Below are 25,100 nucleotides of genomic sequence, written 5' to 3' on the forward strand. Positions count from 1 at the left end.
TTATTTATTCCTGAACCTGCCAAATGCTGCAGTTACAAAGGATAAAGGGACTTTTCTTCACATTGTATGTAAATTTGAGGCAATCTTCATTTGCTTATAAAGTTGAATTAATTATTATACAGTAAATATGCACTAATATTTTAAACTGATGGATAATTATATGCCCATTTACATATGTAGAAATCATACAAAGTAATCTCCCCAGTTCATCTATTTTCAGGTCTAATAAGTCTGGAACATGGACATCACAATAATCCCGAATTTTCCTATCATAGTATTTCCCCTTCATCACAAAAGCTTCAGCTCCCTTTCAACAGTTAAATCGTATTTTCAGAAAAAAAATAATTCACAACATTTTCTGAATTTATGCAAACCAAAACCAAACAGCAAAGTACACTCCCCTCACTCCCAAAACAAATTACAAAAATTGCAGTTTATGCAGAAGAATCATTTACATCAGTTTGCTCTGCATTATCCTCTTGAGCATTTCACTCCTTTTTAAATTGCCTCGGAGGAGCTTGTGCTCTGACTTCATCCCAGAAAGCTATTCGTACCTACAGGCCCCTGCCACCACATCATCCAGCCTGGTACAACGTGCAAAGTCAACGGCGTTAGTGCTGGTGACCTGGCCTTGCCCCTGCAAGCAGAGGGAGCACACGGCCACCGGCCAGCAGCTAGGAGTTACTCTGACCGTGCTGCAAGCGACCACGAGCTTCCTTTTCCAGTGCTCCACAGCAGCGAGAAGCTATGTAGCTACAGCAGCATGGCACTAAGCCTACGCTAACAGCCTGCCTCTTGGTGGGAATTATTATTCTTGGGTTCAGTGCAAATGATGGTAGGACGCATGTGGCATGATTCCCATTCTGTGGCTGGCTTGTGTACGTGTGCATGCCAGACAATGCTTGGAGCCACCTATGGTACTGTTTGTCATCTCGCTACGTGCATGTTTTGTTCTTCTTCCAGCCTCTCTCATTTTACTACAGGTAAGAATTCAAAGACTGAGATATTACAGCCTAAATTAATGCCTCTCGTGGGACACCCACAAAGCCTCAGTCTGCTTCCATGCAAAAGCACTCTGAAGTTTTTCTGTCTGCCATGGGTCTCCAGGCTATCCCTTCTCTCTTTGAAGAGCAGAGACCCCTGTTCAGGCCCTGTGACTGCTGCCAAATCCCCACAGCCTTGCCTCACTCTTTCCTGGAGCTCAGTCACAGTCAGTACCTGAGTGACAATCTACCTCTCCAGGATCCTGCAAAGCTGAATCAGGTAAACGCACAGACCTTGGAAAAGTCCCCAAAGCAGCTACTTTTCACTTTCATGTCCACAAGAGCTACACAGAGCCACATGAAATGGTAAACAGACGTACATCTCTGCCTAGGTTTCCTCACACGTGAGTCTCCCTTGAAGTTCTGCGAGCCCCCTTTGGAGCTCGGGGACCTTGCCCTCCCTGCCCCCCAGCAGACTGCTGCTCCTGCAAATGGCGGCTCCCACAAATGGCGGCTCCCACGGCCTCCCTACTGCCTCTGCGCCACAGGGCCCCTCAGCCGTGTCTGTGCATCACTTAGTCTTTCCTGACCATGCTGCTTCTGCTTCCAAAAATCCTTCCTGGCTTTGGAATCCAAACATTACCACCTGGCTGCTTTGTCCTGATGCCCCCTGAGAGGGATATGCTGTTCTTATTTAGGATCCCATTCCTGATTTGCCTCTCCTAGCTCCGAGTAAGCTCGATGGAGAGAGTCTGTAATGACTGACACGCTGGCACCTCCCTGTCTCTTGTTAGCACATGACAGCCCCAGACACAAGGAGACTCACAGTTCATGGAAACAAAATGGAATTTATAACTTATGTGATGATTCAGGGAATCTGTCTCCGAACACACAGAACAAAATCACACAAGTGACAGAAAAGAAAATTGTCTCTCTGAGATGAGTGTGAAATACCTACACAGAACATGCCTTACTATCACCTTCCTCCTCTGCCTCCCACCGTGGCTGGGAAAGCTGAGCAGAGAGATAGCTGGGCAAAGGACCACTTGGCTGAGCCCTGACAACTTCACGTGCCATGGCCCTTGGAGCACATTTCACATGGGATCACAGGTTCTTTTCACTGAGAGAGGAAATTCTGGTGGCTGGCCAAATGTTATTGCCGTCTCCAAAACAGTGAAGGCCAGAGCAGCTGAAGTAGCCATAGCCCTCCACCCCACGGGGTTTGTCACAGACCATCTTCTGGTGTTTTAATGGAATACTGATTTTTGCTATTTGTAGAAATGGGCAGCCAAATGCTGGCACTGATCACTCCTTATCTCTTCTGAAATCCCAGCTTTTCCTTGTATCCTGGCTATGTGCACAGCCCTTTTCTGATTCATAAAGACTGTGTGTGCATAAAAAGCCACAATGGAACTGGAGCAAGAAGGAACCACTTCAAAGCTTGAACCTAAAAACCTCCTGGATTCTAAAACAATCTGACTGCTACAGAGAGATGACCTGACTGATGAGTTAGTCTGGTCCCTGCCTGCAGTTGAAAGCAGAGGTCCACATACAGAGGAACAGGAGAATGTCCCCAAACTCCAAAACAAATCAAGTCTCTTACCTCCGCACGCAGTGGAAGCAATAAACAGTCCTTGGGAAAAACTGAACAAAGCTTTCATGTACTCTGAAGACCAAGGATAGAAGACTTTTAATAAAGAGCAACTAGGGGAGAACACCAAAAGACAAAGCCATGGAAAAAAAGGCTAAAAAATTACTGCCAAAGGTAAACAGAATAATCCACAGGAAATCAATTTGTTTCATGGGGAAATCTTGCAAATGAATGCAGACTTGGGGATTAAGGGATACTGTATTCAGTACTAGATTACAGCAAAACAACCTGGTTTGGGGGGGTTAATGCAAATGAAGAGAAACAGTGACAACAAATGGAATCAAGGGCCAAACATGAATCATGAATATTTCAGTTACTAAATTTCTTCTTTTGCTTCAAAAGCCAATTCTTTTCCCCAAGAGAGCACACCAGAAACAATCATTTCAATCCCTCAAAGATACCTAGCTCAGGACATCACCTAAGAAAGTGATGTTACACAGATAAAAGCACCTATATCCTGCTGCTTTTGGATTCCTCTTCTCTGCTTATGAACAATTCTGGTATTCTAGTAACTTGAGACTGAGTTAATTTGCATTACACATATACTTCTGTTCTCGTTGATTAATTAATTAACACTAAAAAAAAAAAAAGACCCAAGGCATTGATCAGTCCCCATTTGCTCTAATAATCTCTGAACTCTGCAATCAGATCATTGAACTCTAAACTACTTCAGTCTAATGGGCTGGGAGGGTTGAGACATCTTAAAGATAAAGCCCAAACACTCAGCAGTTTTTAGTCAGTTAAATTTAAATAAAGGTGCAAATCAATACATCAGCACATGCCTTACTAGTCACCCAGAACTGTTTTGTTTAACACTGTCCACACTTGCAGTTAATAATTGCTACAGATTTTTGTATTATAAAAACACAACCAGGCTGTTTAAACTGCGAGACTCTTTTAAGTTTGGGCAGCAGGACATTTTGAGTTTTAAGGGATCCAAAGGGGTGTCCAGCAGAGCATTAGATCATATGACAAGTACATTCATTGTGTGTTTCTTCTAAACTAATCAGCAGAGAAATAATTCACATTGTGAATATTAATGTTGTCATCTGTAGGTGTGGAAGTTAATGACCCGTTGAAATGAATCAAGCCATTCACCTCTATCTCAGAGTTATTGTTTTAAGGGAATCAAGAAGACAGCTCTTCATTAACTGAGTTCACTTCTTGTTTCATAATCATGTCTCACTAAAAAAAAATAAGTTTGCAGAAAAACGTGTAAAGAGGTCAGTTGCAGGAATATATAAAAATAGTCCCCCAAGAGCTATACCACAACCTCATGCCTATTCAATTAATGTAGTTACATTAGGCAAATATAATAAGAAGAATCAAAAGGATTAATCTGTATGATTTTTCATATCAAAGCTCTGATGTGTTTCTATTGATTTGCAGAGCCAGAAACATTCTTTTTCTGCCCATTTTTCCCAAAGTACTTCAGCTAACATAATTTTAATGAACACCTGAAATAATAAGGTTGCTTAAGAGAACACACAGACATTTATATTTTGGATATGGAAAGAGAATTGATTAATTGTACCTGTAATTAATACCTTAACCACTTTTACAGGTATTCACTCCTGAACTACAGGTGTTTTCTGTGATGTATCTGCAGCACAATTAAGGTTTTGAGTAAGACTTTTGGATTCTAAAAATACATTTAATCACACTACACCAAGTGTTAACATGTGTTTTCTTCACTCAGAGGGTTCTATGAGACACAGAGAACTTGCCTTGCAGCGTTGGCCCCCAAAGTCAATGAAAGTCACTACACACTTCAAATTCAGCTTTTCTCGCCTTTAACTTAGGAAAGCAGATAGGAATTAGTGACCATTGTTGGGTTTTTTTCATTATTAAGAGAAAAAGGTTTAACACAATGAGCAGATTACTACTTCTAACAACGTTAATTTATTTGACCTTTCTTTCTTCTAGGGAGGGATGGCATTATACTTGCCAAGTGGAGTATGCGTCTGTACAATCAGGGGGTTACTACTGACTAAATGTCAGTACGAACACCAAGGCAGTCAAACAGGCCTCATTGTGAAAAAGAGTTCTAAATAAATACCTTATTAAGGTAATTTTAGTCAAGTATCTTAAAGCAGCATACACTACAAGTTAGTAGACAGTAAACTGCAATGTAAAAAAAAGCCCAAATCTAAGTTTCTACTTTATTAAATTCGACAGATCATCTTTTTTTACTTGAACAACAAAATACAGTAGCTGAAAAAATGCAGGTTTTCACGCAAATTATTGCTTGTACTAAGTAAATAATGTTGTACTCCTTTCCACCAGATTCTCAAAGATGTATCAAAAAGGCTGTAAAGATTTGAAAACCCAGTATGTGTGAAGTGTTTTTACAGCTTATTTTCTAAATGCTTTAATCAACCCCCCAACATCAAGATTCAGTTTTCCCTACAGTTTCCACTAATTGAAGCAGAATGTGACGTACAATTTCACCTATGTAAAAATGTGGAGGAGAAGACATCGCCCTTTTCTGCCTAATACCGCAGTAGTTAAAGCATTCTGGAAATCTGGCTCACTGCTGTTTGCACACCCTCATAGATACAAATGGCATCACAGACTTATGTCCTCATAATTCCCTGCCAACTCTCACTCAAGGTCTTGTGATGATTTGCCTCTTCTGTGACTCAGCTGTCTAGCCAGACTGTGTCTAGTATCACCCCTTCTGGAGTTTCAACCATCCACAAAAGGCAAGTGAAACCTGAAGCAACAATACCACTTCACACAGCACTGTTCCTATACATCCTTCCCGAGTTGTTCCTCTGTAGAGCTGAGACGTGTGACATCTCCGTAGGGTTCCTTTGCTGAGGCCCAAAGCACTGACTTGCTCTCCTGAATTTCCCCAAGCTCAGAATTTTTTCCAGCTAAGTTTGTCAGGTTCCTTTTAGCAGAAAGCTAAATCCACAGCAAGGAAGGACCCCTACAAACACAAAACCATTCCATCAGGTACCACCATGCAGATTAACAATTAATTTCTGTAAAGACCTTATCTGATAGAGTAGGATTTTTACAACACATAGCAAGACTTAATGGCTCATGGAGCAAGGCAAGTAAATTTGCTAATGATTTCTGCCCAAGGAGGTTTGATGTAGCTGCTGGCACCTTCCAGGGCACAAACCACTGCTACGTTGTGCACAATGCCGCCTGTCAGATTTGTAACACTTGTATTTAGCATTTTATTTTAGTGAGGGGATAGGCCAGACTTCATTCTCCCCATACGAGTACAAAACCTCAGCAAAGTCACTTCCTTGCTCTCTCCTTCTCTTTCCCTCGGTGAATTAGGGAGCATTTTTAAAAAGCTGAAACCACCTTGACAGAAAAACTTTATCTCAGAACATCCCACCGTGCAGAAACTGCTCTAATCTCTCCACCACCAGGTATGAGAAATTTAGTACCATAAAGACACCTCCTCTTTTTCATTGTTTTTGGGAACGAAGTCTACATCTAGCCCTCTCTTTCCTCTTCATTGATTTCCTTCTCTTGAAGACAGATAGCATATAATGATAAAATGATGTAAAATAATTATTTTTCAAGTTCTCTCACCAAAATCAGAACAGAATTTAAAAATCTCTTATTTCCTAAGCCTTGCAAGATCGTTCAGATTGGCAGTTTAAAGACTAAGTATTCTGATCTCTCCACGAATACAGAGCAGATCTTGAAAAAGATTCTTGCTGTTACTTATAAATTACACATCTTCAGCTTTTATGTACAAGATCTAGTATGCTATAGAGGGGGAGTCGATACTTTAAAAAAATATCCTTATCTGTCTTTTGATGGCTGTTTGTCCTGTGTTTGGAAAGATGAAAATACCTAAATCTGTACATGTCATGTATCTTGAAAGTCTGGAGTACAAACAGTGCTTGTAAACCTTCCTTAATATTCTCTATTTCTAAGCTGAATAAGCTGAGTTATGCCAACTATTTTTTAAAAAAAGAAAACCAGACCGTTACCTCATAAATGTTTTTACAACATTAAACTATCCCATTTGTGTTTATTAAACCAATCTAACACTATAGCTCCAGCAAGCAAGCAAGCTAGCTTTCCAAATCAGTAAGCTAGCACGGAAGACTGCAGCCCCATAAGGGAAAAAGCAATGTGTCAGGATTTTGTAGAAAAACTGCTGAAGCACTCATATTGTGTGAAAGACAAATGACAAGTTAAAGGTTTAGTTACCATGTATTTCATGGTAAATATAATCTCTTTTAGTGCTTTAAGATTTAGCCATGAGAAACTTCAAAATTTACAGACATCAAACTTAATTTTTACTTAAGCTTTTATCACTGCTGCTTGCTCAGCACACCACCTTTCTTAACTAATGCAGTTTTCAGATAGTAGGCCATCACTACCAGTAATTTATGATTAAGACAGCAAAATCCTAAGCTTTTTAGATAATCTTACTAGATTAGAGTATAAAACAAAAATTGTTTACTCTCTACCTTAGATGAATCTCAGGACAATCCCATCCCCATTGCAAGTCAAGTAAAACTGGTCTGCTGCCCTTGCTTAAAACAACAGCCGTTCCCCAGTCCTTGTTAATTCATACATGACGGTTCGACTAGAAGTCCTAATTTTACAAACTAAAGCTTCCTAAAGTAATAGATCAGAAGACTAAAAAAAGCAATACAAATTCTGAGTAGAAGTACAAAAAACTAGAAGAGTAACTATAATGCTTATGCCAAATGTACAAATACATATATTTTAATTATGTATTTTACAGAAAATGAACTTTTGATCTTTGTTTACAATTACATTTGCTTGAATAGCTTTTTTGTAAAAAAAAAAAAAAACTTTTCATAATACAAAGCCATAATGCTTTAAAATTAAAACATTTAGTATTTTTTCTTTTTTGACATATTTTCTTGTTTCCTAGGCATTAGAATGTAAAGGCATTTGTAGTGTAATTACAAAAGATCATTTTAAAAATGTATTATGCCCTACAGCACTTTCCCTTGACAAACAATTACTAGATACCACATTCAATAGAATACAAAAAGCAATCTTTATCACAAGGTTAAAATTAGTCTTTGAACAAAAGATGCTTTCAAAGCCAATGCAAATTCTCATCAGCTTTATATCAGTTTCTCTGGGACAGACAGGGAAGCAAGGGATGGACGGAAGAGAAAGGGGAAAAAACAAACCCTGAAGGACATTTCAAAAATTTCTTGCTAATGTTCTCTGTAAGCACACATTTTATTAGTTTTCTGATAAAGGTGTAAGCAGTAGGACATGATTAAATTTCTGCTGTCAAACTGCACTGTGGTCAAAAACTATACCCATCAAAGAAGAGAGAAGCAGACTTACAGTTCTTGACAAAAAGTTGTATCCATACTCAGACATTCACTTTTGCATCTGTTTTTGCAGTGTATATGTTTGTTAGACCTTAGCGTTTTGATATAAGCAAGCTACCTAATTGATGAATAGCTGCTTTATCTGACTGAGAAAAATATTTGGTAATTGTCTCAAAGCATTAATCCATTTTTAGTGAGATGCAACAAGAACTGAAAATCATGTTATAACACCCCAGACTTCTGTAAAAAAGAAATCTGAAGCTGATCAGCAGATTTCTCATGCTTTGGTTGTACCTTTTTGTTGTTTTTTTTGTTGGTTTTTTTTTGTTTGTTTGTGTTTTTTTGGTTTTTTTTTTTTTTTTTTTTTTTTGGGGGGGGGGGGTTCTTTTAGAAACAAATGTAATATCTCTACTTCAAGAGCAAGTTTTCCCAACATTTGGAAACAGCATACAAGCTGTAGCAGAATAAAAAAAATAAAAGGAAAATACATTCTTCAGCTAACAAAGAAAATTAGAAAAAAGAATGTAGTATAGCAGAAAACACAAATTAAGAACATCTAGTAGTAAGCTCTCTAGAAATTTTCTATCTACAACTTTTTGAGAAGTGATACAATTTCAAACAAACAAAAAAAAAGTAAATCTAATTTTTCCTTAGCACAAGTGTCGGTCTGTCTGAAGGTTTTTAGTTTTCCATTTAATTAAACAACCAGAGCTTTCACAATGTAGCATTTTTTCCTGGACTGTGCTCGGCATATCCCGGGAGACAATCCCATGAAAAACAGTCATTGATGAAGAAGTCAGCAATGGATGGTCAACCAAGGCATTTTAATTGAAAGACAGAATTCAAAATAATAAAAAAAAAAGTGCCATCTTCAGAGCTTTAAGTAACCTCAGTTCCAGGAATACACCTGAAGCTACTCATTGTACTATATGGACTGTACTGGGATCTACTGAGAAACCAGATCGTTCAGAAATCACTGCTCCAGACTATATGAAGTGAGATGTTTGAGAATATCTACAATGAAACAAAATGCTATATCATAACAGAACAGACAATCTAATGAGGTACTAGGACAGAATGTCTTGCTACTGTGTAAAAACTCAGTTTTACTCTCCTCTGAGTTGTATTTTCACATCAGCAAATCATTATTTGTGTAGCTTGGGTGAAGTACCTGATGAGCTTTATCAAAAAATCTAAACTGTATCTGTAACTCACGTTCTTTAAAATATTAACAAAGCATTTCTGCAAAATAACCCAGAGCAGATGCTCACAAGCGATCAACATGACAAGACTAGATTCTATTACTCCACTGCAGGCAAAATGTTGCAATGCTAATGATTTGAGGGTAACAGAATGGAATACAATAGGTACATGGTTAAATAAAATATCTACGTGGACTGCAGCTTTGATTGGTATCCTAAAGTGAAATTTCTGTGGCATAGCTTCTAAGGATCTGTGTACATTCACAAAGGTGGAAAATTAATGCATAATGATTAAAATATACTAGTCCAATTTATAATGCTTACCCTTGAGAGTCCAGTGGATTTAGATCATAACAACTCCGACTGCCTTAAGAGATTAATTCTTTTACAGACATCTAAAAATATTAGTCCTTTTGCAGCTGTCAGGGAATATCATAATCAAATCAGTGATCAAAACTTGTTGTGAAATGTATTTAACTGACCAAATAAATGAGCAGCAATTCTTAAGGCTTCATTCCAGACAATTACTACTGAATGCTCCCATGAAACAGGAAGGAAAAAGCAGTTTAAGAAGTATGAGTCTAGGAAAACCAGGCAGAAACCAACATAGGTAAGACCCATTTTATTTATTTTTTTTTTAAAAAAAAGGTAAGACTCAGGAAAGAGAAGGAAGAATTACATGACACATTTGCAGCTGCAAGTTTGGGAGAGTCACTAAAGGAGTTACACTTACAAGAAGATTACAAATGGATTCTCTTGTACTTTAAGAGGAGGCCTGATTAACACGTTTTTTCAAACATCACTGTTAGAGACAATACAATCTTTTTTTCTCTAATACTGTTTTCTAATTGCTAAACAAAATACTGCAAGAAGGCAGTAGGGCAACATCAATAGTGGCAGGTTCCTAAAGGGATGAACTAAAAGCCAAGACACATAATGCCCCAGAATGAGCACCACTAGATAAAAGCTGGGAGAGAATTGCAGGTAGTCTCATAATTCTAACAAAATCCCTGACAGAAAAAGCAAACAATGAGAAAATGGGTTCTTTAAAGCCCACAACATCTAAGATTTTGCACTCAATGTATAGACAAAGAAATAAACCAAAACCTAACACAGGAATTCTAATGTCTGCTAATTAAGCATGTAACTTCACACTTGAAAAAAGCAAGGAGGTAACTATTTATTTAAAAGACAATACTACATGGATTAGCAAACCTCCTGTCAACAGCTCCGGACACCTGTACAAAGCTCCCTTATTGCCTAATTAAATATTAACATGTCCTGATAGAATCTGTTGTATAATTTTAATTACTGTTTTCTCATAGGGAAGCCATATAATCAATGTATTTCTAGCTGTTCCTAGAGGCTGTTTTGTAAAACTCCATTAGTAAACTGTGAACCATCACTAAAATATTTTCCTCCAGACTGCTGTAAGTAAATCAAGACTATTATATTCTCCTAGGAGAATGGAAGAATAGATGCTTCCCTTTAAGAGAAGAAAATAACGCTTTCTTCAATGATCAAGAAGAAAAATCTTTTAACTAGAATCCTATTTAAAGAGCTGTTAAAATTCTTGCACAAAGAATCAACATCGGGGAGTTACAGATCACTAAAGTTGTATTTAAATTTATGTATAATCCAAAATATTTTTATTGCTGGATTAAGTAATTAGGAGAATTACATTACTCCCTTGAAGCATGTATTTAAATTTTCTGCTGGGGATGAATTGCAAATACTGAGGTATGTCTTGTACCTACCTGCAGCATTTTCTTTCTCCATTAGGATTAAGAATGCTTAAATACTATAAGCATTGATTAGCATTTGTGTATGGGGTGAGAAAATCAAGGAAATTATACCAATTGTATTTGGGAAGGTATTTAAACAGCTAATACTATAATTTTCAAAGTATCAGTTCTCCAGGTGGCACTAGACAATTTCAAAGTCAGATAAAGTGGTACAGGGAAGGTGGAAGGATTTCAGTATTTAGGGGAACATTTTGCTTTTCATTCCAATGATAATTTATCCATAACACTTCTACTTGATTAACCTGAGCTCTTAAACGTTAACTTTGTTTTGAACACACTCCTTTTATCTTTTCCTATGCAAAAATCCTATTGCATGAGCAAGGATTGCAAGGCTGAGCCTCACGCCACTCTCAAAGACTGATTGTACATAGACCTGAATAACATAATTGTGGGGAAAAATAAACGATGAAAATATCAGCCTCTGTGAACTTTCAACTCAGCACTTTAATGTCTTGTAAGGGATTCAAATCAATTTTAATTCAACACTAAATTTTAGACAGGATCTTTAAAATGGATTTTGATTTTTGCTAGAGGTCTCACCTGCTTTAAAATCCATTATATCAAACTAGTATTTTCCTCTTTATATTGGCTACCAGAACGGGGGGACACACAAGAGCATGACGTAAAAACTCTTATTTTCATAGACATTTTAAAAATCTGCCCAGTGGGAGATCAAACACGGATTTAATAAAGCAAAATAAAGCAAAGTTCATCAAAATATTCTTGTAGGAACTGAAAGTAGCCATGATACATGGAAATTACTAGCAAAATGATTCTCCTGTTTACCAGCAAGATAAAAATTATTCTGAGCTGGCCATGTTCTTTCTCATTAAATGTGTAACGTGTCCCAAAGCCCAGCACTCTTTGGGGTCATTGCTCACCTCTGTCAGTTAAGTAAATATGCTCATCAGAGGATGTGGCAGGCACACATGGGTAGGGTAGGCATGAAGTCCGTTCCTTTTGGAATCTATAGGAAGGTGGTTGTTAGAGACTACAGTTGAGTTCGGGTTTCATTTGGGAAATGTGTGGCAAATGTTCCCACTACTACTGCCACAGGGGCGTAAGAAAGTATATGACTGCTGTGGCTAGATCTCTGGCACTATTAATGGCAGAGCCAGCTGAGACGTGCTACAAAAGACTTGTGCATGCTCAAAACTGGAAACCTAATAATAAATCTGTCCTCAGCTTGAGAGGGCAGCCTGACCTGCAGGCTCTCTGTTTATTTCAATAGAATATTGATTTAAAACTGAGGCAAGGATTCAAAAGCCTTCTGATGTTAAACTTAAAAAGTCACGCACAAAATTGCATAAAGAGAAACAAGGACTTTTCCAAATGAGAAATCCTTGATTGGGGATAATTATGTTACTGATAAACAGGACATAGGCAATGCCTTCCTATCCTTTTTCCTACCACAGAACCGAGGTGTTTAAAGCACAGCTCACTGCAAAACCTCACTGAGGAGTAGGATATACCTGCTACTGACACGTGCCAGATCACACGAGCAGTCTCACTCCAAGAGCAAAGCAGCCAGGTTTGCAGCAGGCCCAAGGAGAGCTCCACAGCGTGCACATCCAGCATTCGCCCTACAGCCGTAAATTATCGATATTCTCTTCTCAGCCCAAAGTTGCATCCTCAGGTATGGAGACTAATCTATACGGCATAGTCAATGCTCACTTATCTTAATGTGCAAAACAAGGAAGCGTATAGGCAGTTATGGATTGCATGTTACTACTTTTGGAGGCAGTAGTAGGAATCTGGGTTTTTACACCTCTGCTTATCTTAGACAACCTTCCCCCAGTTAACATTGGTTTGTGCAGGCAGGATAGAGCAGGGCAGGCTTCTTTCCTGCACATTAGGGAAAGCAAAGATAAGACTATTTTGTGCACACAGTGATACAGAAGAAACTTCAATCCTCATGGTGTTTAAACAGTATTTTGTAAGCTACAATGCAAAACACTTATGTGCAGCATCCCGAGAATATCTACTAACTTTTTGACAAATTCTTAAACTACAATCACAGAAACTAGAGGTATTGTAGGAGGGAAACCAATCGGGCATTATATAAACTCTTTATGCCACACATCTCTTCACGACTTCTCTTCATATATTTGAATTTTATATAAACATACATGCACTATATATGCATATTTGCAAAATAAGTTGCATAATTTTGAATTTGCATAATTCATACTTCAGTGAAACATTCTTTTATTTTGGTACTCTTTAACCCACAGCCTCCTTAAGAGAAAAAACCTGTCTGTTTTAAATCTAGATCATGCCATTATTCTATGATACTTACTGTCGTCAGTGATAATAACACTTCTTAACTGGGCCCATTCCTGCAATCAATTTCATTTTCACAGTTCCCATGAACTCCAGTAGGCATTCCAATACGGCTGCATTACCAGATCGGAGCCTCATTACAGTAATACCTTTTCTACTTTTATTTTTAGAAGGATGCTGAAAATGGCTAACTTTCTACACATTGTACATGTACAACCATCAACAATCCAGCCCTTTAGGAAAGTATTCATATATAAACATGAGTACTGCTTGTACTGCAGTTCTTTGAAAGTGTCTTCTCTCTCACTGCAGCCATGCTGTTCTGTAGTAATATAACACAATTTATTTGTGAAAATACATGCATCTACTTTCTATTTATACATTGGATTCTATACCATGAACTCGCCTAATTTTAATTATGCATCATTACCTAGTGATACAGATAAGAGAGCTCTCTCCATCTAAATTGTGAATACTAGCATCTCAGAAGATTTTTCCTTTTTTAAGTGAAGATAAGTTACCGCATTAAAAATAAATGAGTTATTTTTGTCAGTTGATTGGACACTGAGTACACATAATAAATCACTAAGAGCATTGTATGCTAGTCTACGTGCTAACCTTGAGCCGTAGTTTATCTATTGCCTGCAATTCAGAAGACAATAAAATATTTTACCCAATCAGCTGATCAGCTGAAGGAACTCAAAAGACTGAAATGGCTTTGAAATACACACGCTTTTAGATATCAAATTACCTCTGGAACCCTCTACCCAGAAGTAACTCGAACAAAACCCATTTGAAATACAGCTTCAATATTCAAAAAAATCAATAATTTAAACCACAGGTTGAACATTTTTACTGCTTCCACTGCAGACTGTCATTTTTTGAAATGAAAATGCTAATGGCACCAAAGGGGAAAGCTCCAGCCAAAAGAGATACATGTGTGCAGGCATGGATTGGTTCAAACTGCTGGTTTGCTTTCCCTCCCCCAGTTACGTTTACATAAGATCTCTTAAAATAAACAACTATCATTTTCATCACGTTGAAAAAAATGTTTTTCTTTGTTGCACTTAATGTTTCTGTCCATGAGAGCTTAGCTGTATCAAGACACTTCACTGTAAACATGCGTGCTGAATGCAAATACCACATCCTCAATTATGCTATTAAGCCACATTATTTTGAAGCAGGCACTAATGTCGTGCTTTTGAATACCAGCTAGCACACTGGGAACTCTTGTTTTATAGACAGAAAAGCAGGAATATAGGTGATGTTGTGTTCCAACATCTATATCAGAAATGGGAAGCAGTCCAGCGCACCCTGCAAAAAAACAAACGAGTACAGGTGGTCCACTGCTTGTGATAAAAGCTCATTTAAGAGCAGAAATGGCTGGCTGACAAAAGACTTCTTAAAGGATAAGGAAAACACATAAGGAAGAGACATGGTGGGAATGTGAACTCTTGAATGTAATTGAAGCAAGCTGCACATGGAGGATGTCTGACACAGAAGCAAATCTCTCCTCTGCATGAATTTGACTGTCAGACAGATTCTTAGCAGAGCTTGAAATCTGTCAGTCTCTTTCTGTGGAAACTTATCTTTCAGTAACTTAAACCTCATTAAATCCTTGCACTTTCTGGCACTAATTTTTTATATCTTGTTAAAGGAGGAATGAAAGAAAGAAACAAAAACCCCAAAAGCAATGAAATACGCAGCACAAGACAGAGCTTATGTATCTACAGGTATGCAACTCGCAACACACATGAAGAACAATTTTTATTACAGTAGCAAAGCATCAATTTTAGTAGTGAATATAGGGGCATAAGAAAGAAGTTGTAAGGTTGATGGTCTTTGGTTTATAATTTTAATACTTCACTCTCAAATACATTCTCACTCTCTCTCCCATACACATTTAGAATCTTCTCCAACAACAGTGTTAGAATGGAAAACATAAATGATATTATGAGAGTAAAGTTGCTTAAGTAAAGAAAAGTATGTATTTGGATACATACAGTTTTACTGTAAAGTGAAGACTAAGTTTGCATTTCCAGGTTAAACTTTCTGTTTCTAGAAAAAAAACCCCACAAATCCAAACCCATAAAACCTCTTACGAATTTTCTGGCTGATAGATTTGTTCAATTTCAACCCAAGATAAATGCAGATTTTTAGCCTGGAATAAGAAATGAGAAAAGTATAACCATTAAAAAAAAAGCAATACTAGAAAATGCATACTCCAAAAATTCGGACATGGACTCCAATATTTTGCTCTCCCTAAAGGCACAAAACTGTTCTGGATATCAAACAAGGAAGTCCATAAATGTAAGTGGAGAAATTCACCTGAGTTTAAATATACCTAGAATATAGGAAAATAAGATTTTGTTTATTTATGTGTTTGAGATCTGCATTACCTTCATGTGAAGCCACCTATTCCAGGTACTCCTGGCAGTCTTTAAAACAGACCTCCTACACGATAGCAGCAATCAACTGACCTTCCGAGAACACTGCTGTTGGCAGCAACATAAACTTAAACAGAATAATAAAAAAACCAGCAGCAACTAGAAACCCAATATTCACATTTTCCTCAATTCTTGCAAAGTTAAGGAGGAAAAACAAACTCTTCAAGTTTGTGCTGGAGTTAAGAGACTCAGGCTGTTACAGATCACCCCCGGGCAAGAGCTCCAAGCACACGCAACAGCAGCATTCAGATGACTGCCAGCATCTCCTTCCCCCCATCCCAGTGTACCCAAACCAGCTGGTACCGTCTGGATGCATTGTTAGTTCCCCAATGAGGCACTTTGCAGCATTCAAGCCATGAAGTTTGTCACTGCTGACAATATTTGGATAGATTTAAGACCCAGTCCCATATAGCGCACACTGGCAGTAGGTTAATCTTGAAATACAAAGCATGGATACTCTTAGCAAGGCCTGCGTTCAGAAAATACAAGGGGTGTAGGCTTCTGGCTCTTATCTGCTGTTGCAGCTACAGCCTGCAATGGAACTACATCCCTCAGCCGGAAGGACTGATAATTTTCTTGCTGTAGCCTCTGGATGTTTCCTCTAATGATCCCAGCATTACTCCTATCTTGTCTGGATTGACTTTTGCTCAGCATGCTCTCAACCATGCCCCAGTCTCCCACAAACACTGAATAATGCAATCAACTGCTCAAGCTAAATCAGCCGAGAGTTATAAAGCTGAGTTTCGACATATTGAAAACACTTCAATCAATGTCACTTTACTAAACCTTCTCTATGGCTTGATATACACATTAAATAAAAGGGTGGCAAACAGGAACCCTCCTGAACTGCACAGGGAGAGAACCATTGCAGGCAATAAACCTGCACATAACACCAACAACGCACCGACAACAGGCTCCTGGCTCCATTGTTTAAGCATGAGGTTTGAAAACTGACAGCGAAGATGCTTTGGGAAAGCGCATTATGGACAAGTTAGGAAATGTTTCCATTTTTGATCTATTCCACAATAAAGCAAAGACATAAGATACGGCTACAACTGCATTTGAAAAAAAATAATACATTTTAAGAAAATGTAATTTCTCAAAGAACTCTGTAATTGATGCTGTTTAACAGCAGCTTTATTGCCACACAATTTTTTGTTATTACAGATTTTGATGTTGCAATATGGCTTTAGATACATACATTTACTACACCATATGAATTGCCAGAAACATCCTTTTCTATATTTATGTGATTTATTAAATCATAAATCATAATAGCATGTACCAGAAATTCCTTTTGAAAGACGTAATAAGGTAACAATTATCCTCTGAACTCCTTTCTCTGTCTTCAGAGAATAAAATGCATTAAAAACATACCCATTTGCTGCCCCATGATAGAAAATGAAAGCAAGTGTAATGGCTGCACCGTATGTTTTCGGTTCCTGCAGTTGGCTGGTGAAGTGAGCTTTGTTCCTGACTCTGCTGTCAGAGACAAAAAGAATAGTTTCTCCAATACTTTTAAGGAATAATCCTTAAACAACAATATGGAAAAATTAATTGAAGAGGTTTGATTTTGCATATGTGCACATAAATGTGGAAAAACATACATGTAAATATCAAGTGTAAATGTAAAATATATTTCATTTGAAAGAAAATCAGGTATGTAGGGCCTCCCTGTATGGTTTTGACTTGAATCAATAAATTATACCTTTTTCATTTTATGCAACAATTCACAGAACTGGATGGAGGGGAATCGTAGCATTTTATTTTGTGTAAATATACTCAGAGGAGCAACATTACAAGTATTGCTATAATCCCCTCAGAGAAGGTTTAAGGCCTTGTAGATCAGCCTGTTAGTGTTTGGAGTCCCGTGTCTGATGACTGGCACAGTGAGAATGCTCCTAGTGTACCATGATTTTGCTCAATTATTTTTGATGGAAAAATCATAAACAAAAATTCACAGCATAGAGGGTGCTACATAAAGGCATTATTAACTGTGCAGGTGCAGGAAGGTAGAAGCAGCAAATCACAAGATAAAAATGGTTTCATTAATTAAAAGAAAGTATAATTCTACTCTCTCAAGTTTTGACTTTTTTTCAAAAAATGCTTCTATAGAAGAAAAGACACATTTGTGATTTAAATAAAAAAGGAAAAAAATAAAATAAAATCAACAGTTTCAGCAACATCCAGATCTGGAATTCCCTCCATTTTCTTTTTTGTTCCAGGAGGACACCGTGCCTGAACCACATACTGCAAATGCGAAAAGGAAGATGGGGAGCTCTGAAACAGTATGTAATTTCCAAGTGAAAGTGGATTTTAAGCTTTACTTTGTTCAAGTGACATCAAAACATTCTTAACAAATAAATACATATACAAATGCTTTCTTCAGTATAGTACATGATATACCATAGAGCTATTTGTTTCTTAGATTTTGCTGACACATAGCTCAAGATTAAACCTTGGCATCATGTGAAGACCCAATCCTGTATCGTGCTATGCTGATTCTGTGGGAAGCTTACATTTGCAATTAACTTTAAGAAAATGCACATACTGTGATGTTTTAGTGAATTACAAATTTAAATCACAGCAAACTGATGCTTTGCTGAACTGGTGTCTGGACTCCCGTACTGTACAGGTTCTCACTGTTTAATACTCCCAACACTTCTCATCAGCTTTGGGTCAGAATCTGGAATCCAGATACTTCCGTTAATCATATTATAGTTATGCATTGTGCATACACATTTAATTCAGAGCATCATTATGCCCTGTTCATACCCTGTCACATCTAGGGATGGACACAATGCCTAATGAGGATTCAGAATACCATGTATGATGGTTCTGATGGCTGGCAAGCATCCTTATTAACAACTATACTTTTTCAGCGTCAACACACAGACAGACTATCCTGAGAAACAGTATCATTTCGTGACTCCACTAAACAGATCACAAAACAGTAATTAATGCCGTGGTCAAATTGCAGTTTGGTGAAGTTCTTTACAACAGAATTTTGATACCCTGTGTTTATCTAAAGTCCAAATTCTGCCTAAAATATGAGAAGAGCTCATGTCACTGCTTTTCTAATATTACATGCGTAAACCTTGTTTTATTTACAGCTTCCAGTAGCTTTCAGCTGCCACGTAACTGGAGAAGGCTAACAAACCCCTCAGTGTTCACATGACAACCTTTGTGCAAACGCATCCTTATTCTGTCATCTACTGGCGGCGTGTTTCCCAGTCATGTTCTCTGCCAGTCCTTACCAGTTTGCCAATTACACAAGCTGCTTCCCAGACATCAGACAAAAATTCCACAAGACTGCTGTGCGAGCGTACCCTAATTAACCATCAGCTTAATTAGACAATTTACTGTGTAATTAGCAGGCAATTAGTCAACACCTCTCAGATCTTATTGACTGCTGTGACAGCCTTCCTTAGTCTACACATTCCCATACGCTTCCACGACCATGATCCCAGCCCCATCCTGTACGACAGCAACCCTTGCAAGGGAAGGGAAATCATATTACATAACAAGGGAAGAGGAAGAAAAATCAATATATAGCCTGTTCATTTATTGAACTGTCTTCTAGCCAAGACTTTCTTTTTTCTAGCAATAGGTCAGCTGCTAATGAAAAACCATCCAGCTATAACATTAGCTTATGTCTTTTTCATTTGTAATATGTTTTAGGATGTATTTTTTAAACTCTCATATTCCACTGAATTATCAGGCAAGCAGAAGTTAAGGAAAAAAACAAGTTGTAAACTTACTTACATATTTTAGCTTTAAGTATATGGGCAAGAACAGTGAAAAGGTGCTGAAAGCTGCTTTTGAAACCTACAGCTAGCACTGTAACTGCTTCACAATCCAAAACGCACCAGGAAATTCAAAGTAGATTAGTTCCAAGTATAAAAAGTCAATACGTGATAATAACAACATCAGTGTAATTCAGTAGAAATAATTCTTTGAAGTAGTATGAAATCCTCCCCACAAATATAAAGTTGTCTGCCCTTGCACTGCCTGATACGAGAATGCACAATTAAAGATTATCATAATATGCATATTAAGGGAATATTAAAAATGTGTCTTCCTATTTCCTATTTCTATGGACCAAAAATTGGATTTTGAAATTAACTGTGACAAGACTATTTTGGATAATTCTTAAAGTAGCAATTCTAAAGTTCATAGGATGGACACACTGGCCTCCTGCTGCAATTAACTCTATAAGATTTATTCATAAAAATCCTACAGTTTGAGTGAAGGATGGAGTCTCATAAAGGCACAATCTCTATTAAAGTAAAATATTTAGATAATTAAAAATCTCAAATAACAATAAGAAATGTTATTTAGAATACACTCACATATTTGCATTAGTAATAGGTATTTTAGCATAAGAATCTATCAGGTTTTTTAAACATATGGGACTTCATTCTGCTTTTGCAACAACGTCAATCAGGAGTAAATGTAATTATATCACTAAGAGATTAAAAAATCAGCTCTTTTCTTTCTTAACTTCTTGTGTGGGCAAATCAGATGTTAAACACAGCCAAACCTGTTTATTTACCAAGTGGGAACTCAAGACCTAAGATAACTAAAGCATTTAGAAGCATGTTGCCTTTACTTGACAGTGGTATACCCCAAAATCCCTTGAAAAATGATTACAGTAAACCCCTGTAAACCACTGTGTGGAAACACACTGGTTTAGAGCTACTTATATAACTTCAGCTAATGTCTGCAAACTTTTTAACAAGTTATACACTACCACACACAAGCTTGACATCGATTTAAGAGTGTCCACATAGAGACAATTTGGGACCACACTTCTGCAAACACGTTGCAAGGTTGCGTGGTCCAACCAGGAATCTTTGGGCAACAGTTGCAGGAGATGCTTCAGCTTTCTCATGGTTTTCTTGGTGGAGATGGGGAAAAATGGTCATCCAGCAGCAGGGCTGCCATTCAACATGCACAGCTGAAGCAAGAAACAACTAGCTGATGCCCAGGGGAGAAGGCATGGTGCTGGAAGCATGTCTTCTCCAATACATTTGCAGCCTGTTTAGTTAGTGAGGTCCCCAAGTGCCACCTACGCTCTTGCAGAAGCCAACATTTGATCACAGCAATGAATGTGGGCCTCAGCAAAGATGTTGAACTGTAAATCAGAACAACTGAAGCATAGAGACCATGTCTCCTTTATTCCACTTCAGTATCTCAGTAAACCTACAGAAGTCTGGATTACATTTGGAATTTTCTTATAACTAAAATGGAAATGAGGAAAATAATGAAATACTGACACACACACTTAACCAAATGGGGAGGGGTAAAGTCAATAACTTGACAGGAGGAAAACTTCTGAATTCTATAATAGCAAATAAGTATTTCATTTTTTTCCTGAATGTCTGTGATTATCTATTAAAGTGCATCATGACAATTCCTAAAAATAGGAAACTTCATGTCATTTATGCTAAGGAAAGTCCAAAATGTTACATATAGCCTTATGCTGTGATTATCTTGGATAGGTATTTTTAAAATATAACTACAATTTTCTCTAATACATTATTAAATACGTTAATGCCACTTAAGAAATTCATATGCAGCTGGTTGTTTTGAAGCAAAATACTAAAAGAGTTTGCAACAAATCTGAGTTGAGAGTGAAACTTCGGTGTGAAAATTCTAAATTTCAGAATTACACTTGGCAACGTCTAGTTTACATTTAAACTGCCTTTTTAGCTGAATTCCTTTTTGACACAAAATTATTTGACGTATTGCCAAGATTACCAATAACCTTCCAAGGGCATACAAAACAACTACAGAAAATGATATCTGAATGAGATTTTACACTAGTGTGTTACATATTTGCTTTTTAGAAGCCTGTTTAGTCAGGATGTGATATTAAAAAAAGTTGAGTACTTTTTTTATCAAATACAGTATCAAATACAGCCCATCAGGAGCTGTAGATCTCAGCAGCTTTAGAAAATCATGCATGTGTGCTCTCTTTGTCTCTCTTTTGTTAAATATTTGCAGATACTTTCAGAAGAATGAGGTAAATAAAGCAAAAGTAGTAAAGAGCAAAGCAGCTTCTTTAACATAAAAAGAAATACTGTTCAGGATTTTAGCCAACTATAAAATTTACATCCATTTTGTTTTACTGATTGGCAAATAGTTGCACTATGAATAGAAATCACATCTTCTCCTAAGTATTGGTCACTTCCAGAGCACCACATAATACGCTAAGCAGGAATGAACACTTCTACTTTTGGCAGCTATCATTTATAGAAAGGCTCATGTAGCAAAATGCACAGTACTGCAATCTTTATGCTCTTCCGGATTTCACCAGAACTGCTCTGTTATGCCACTCGAAGTGCACAATGAGTTTCAGTAAAATATGCAACAGTTTTCAGATTAAAACCTACTTAAAATCTGGTTTACAAGTCTTTTATGTACAAACTGCCTAAAATATTCAAGCTCAAGGGTAATGGTCAAATATACACTTTGTATATGTTAGTGCACTGTTACCAGACTGTTCTTATCCATTGGCTCTAGAACCCCCCCCCCCCCAAAAAAAAAAAAAGACATAAAACCAAAACCATTTCTAAACACTGAGTAAAAAACAAACAGATGAATGGAAAACAAATCCTTAGGCAACTACACCATTGACAAAACTGTAGTCAACCAAGAAACAGTTCTGCACATATATCTAGTTTTACCTTTGATGACCAGTTCATGTGCAGCTTTGAGAAAGAGATGTCACTGCTGGCTTAAAGACTCTATGGGAATTACGACATGAGTACAAGAAGCTCTATAAAACATAGAAGTTACTGCAAAGCTTACTCTGCTCCATGAAGGTGGATGGAAGGAAGAAAGAAAGTACGGAAAGCAACTTGCTCATCCTGTTTGGAAAAATCTGTCACAGAATCATAGAACGGTTGGAAGGGACCTTAAAGATCTTCTAGGTCCATCCCCCCTGCCATGGACAGGGACACCTTCCCCTAGACCAGGTTGCTCAAACCCATCCAGCCTGGCCTTGAGCACTGCCAGGGATGGGGCATCACAGCTTCTCCGGGCAGCCTGTGCCAGTGCCTCACCACCCTCGTAGTGAAGAATGTTTTCCTAATATCTAATCTAAATTGTAAACCTAATAACCTAATCTAAATAGGGGACCTACTAAAAAGTCTGTCCCCACCTTTCTCACAGGCCCCCGTTAGGTACCGGGGGGCAGCTGCAAGGTCTCCCCTGAGCCCTCTCTTCTCCAGGCTGACCCACCCCAGCTCTCTCAGCCTTGTCCTCACCGCAGCGGAGCTCCAGCCCCTCGACCACCTTTGTGGCCTCCTCTGGACTCGCCCCCACAGGCCTGTGTCCTTCTCGTGCTGGGTCCCAGGGCTGGACGCGGCGCTGCGGGGGGCTCACAAGGGCCGGGCAGGGGGACAGTCGCCTCCTCCGACCTGCCGGCCGCGCTGCTTTCCGTGCAGCCCAGGACACGGGTGGCTTTCTGGGCTGCAAGCACACGTTGTTGGGCCACGTTGAGCTTTTTGTCCACCGGCACCTCCAAGCCCTTCTCCTCAGGGCTGCTCTCAGCCCATTCCCTGCCCAGCCTGTATGGACACCGGGGGTTGTCCCGACCCAGGTGCAGGACCCTGCGCTTGGCCTTGTTGAACATCAGGAGGTTTGCACAGACCCACCTCTCGAGGCTGCCAGGGTCCCTCTGGGTGGCATCCCTGCCCTCCAGCGTGTCGACCGCACCACTCAGCTTGGTGTCACTGGCAGATTTGCACAGGGTGTGCAGGATCCTACCGCCCATGTCATCAACAAAGATGAACAGCAGCAGGCCCAGTACGGATCCCTGATGAATGCCACTTGTCACCAATCTCTACTTGGACATTGAGCTGTTGACCGCAACTCTTTGAGTGCAACCACCCAGCCAACTCCTTATCCACCAAGTGGTCTACTCACCAAATCCATGTCTCTCCAGTTTAGAGAGAAGGATGTGCAGGACAGCATTGAAAGCTTTGCAGAAGTTCAGGTACATGACATCAGTTGCTCTTCCCTCATCCGTCAAAGCTCTAAGCCCATCGTAGAAGGTCATGAAATCTGTCAGGCATAATTTGCCCTCAGTGAAGCCATGTCGGCTGTCCTTTAGCATGGATGAGGTTTACTGACTCAATGCTCACACCCACTGCATGACAGATCCCTCTTGGCCTTCCACTGATGAGTTGTCACATTGTGCTCCATGCTGTGAGGTAACAGACCTCTCCATGAGAGACTCTGCTGTGGCTCTCGTTGCAGAAGAAATGCAGCATTTCTGTGATATCTTTTGCTACAGGAAGGGTGGGACTAAACATGTGCCCAGAGTTTTAATCCTTATCATGAACTTGTAAAAAGTTTTTCATTGCTAAAGTAATAAATACAATCACAAAGAGAGAGAGAGAGAGAGAGAGACTTTTTACAGTCAGTTGTTTAACTCTTGCTTTAAAAGTGCAGTTTATTATCTTTAGCATTCAAAGTATTAATCATTCAAAATAACTCGACTTACTAATGGCAAAAAATAGATTATTAAAATGATACAAACTACATGGTTCAGCTGGTTTCAGCTGGGATAGATGTAGGTTTCTTCTCAGTAGCTGGTGCAGAGCTGTGTTTGTATTTGGTATGAGAACAATGTTGATAACACACTGATGGTCTCAGTTGCTGCTGGGTGATGTTTACACTAAGTCAAGGACTTCTCAGTTTCTCAGGCCCTGCCAGCGAGAGGGCTGGAGGGGCACGGGAAGCTGGGAGGGGACACAGCCAGGACAGCTGACCCGAACTAGCCAAAGGGACATTCCATACCATAGAACATCACACTGGGTATATACAGCTGGGGGAGCTGGCCAGGGCCTGCCCGATGGCTGCTGGGGTCTGGCTGGGCACCGGTCAGCAGGCGGTGAGCAGTTGTGTTGTGCATCACTTGTTTTTTTTCTTTTTCTTAGGATTTCCTCTTCCCTTTCCTCTCCTTTTACATATGATACTTGTTGTTTCTATAATTATTATTATAGTTTTATTTTCTTTTAATTATTAAATTGTTCTTGCTGCAACCCTTAAGTTTTACTTCCCCCCGGCCCCTCCTCCAATTCTCCTTCCCTTCCCACTGCAGGGGGAGGGCAGGGAGTGAGTGGTTGCAGGCTGAGGGACACCTAGTCGCCATCTGGGGTTAAACCAGGACACTACCTCACTTGCAAATTCATTGGTATCAAGAATCAGCCTGTAACAACTTAAGGCACACATCTACTTGGTGCAGACTTCAGCTGCGGTAGGAAGGGATGTGGCTTATCAGCAATGACTTGGTTAAAACTCTCAGTCTGGACTCCTTGGCCTCTCTGCTTTCACTGTGTTCAAGCTGTGCTACTTCTCCCCAGACTGGGATTCCTCCAGGGTGAGGATGCACCAAGCCCCTACAACCACAGA

General features: G+C 38.8%; 1 protein-coding gene across 1 annotated transcript in view; it reads right to left on the bottom strand.

Annotated features, from left to right (window-relative positions):
- Positions 1-25,100, bottom strand: part of DPYD (dihydropyrimidine dehydrogenase) — a 367,920-nt gene that overhangs the window by 148,532 nt on the left and 194,288 nt on the right. The window lies entirely within an intron of this gene.

The sequence above is a fragment of the Falco punctatus genome (genome assembly GCF_963210335.1).
Source record: "Falco punctatus genome assembly, chromosome: 11".
NCBI classification, from domain to species: domain Eukaryota; kingdom Metazoa; phylum Chordata; class Aves; order Falconiformes; family Falconidae; genus Falco; species Falco punctatus.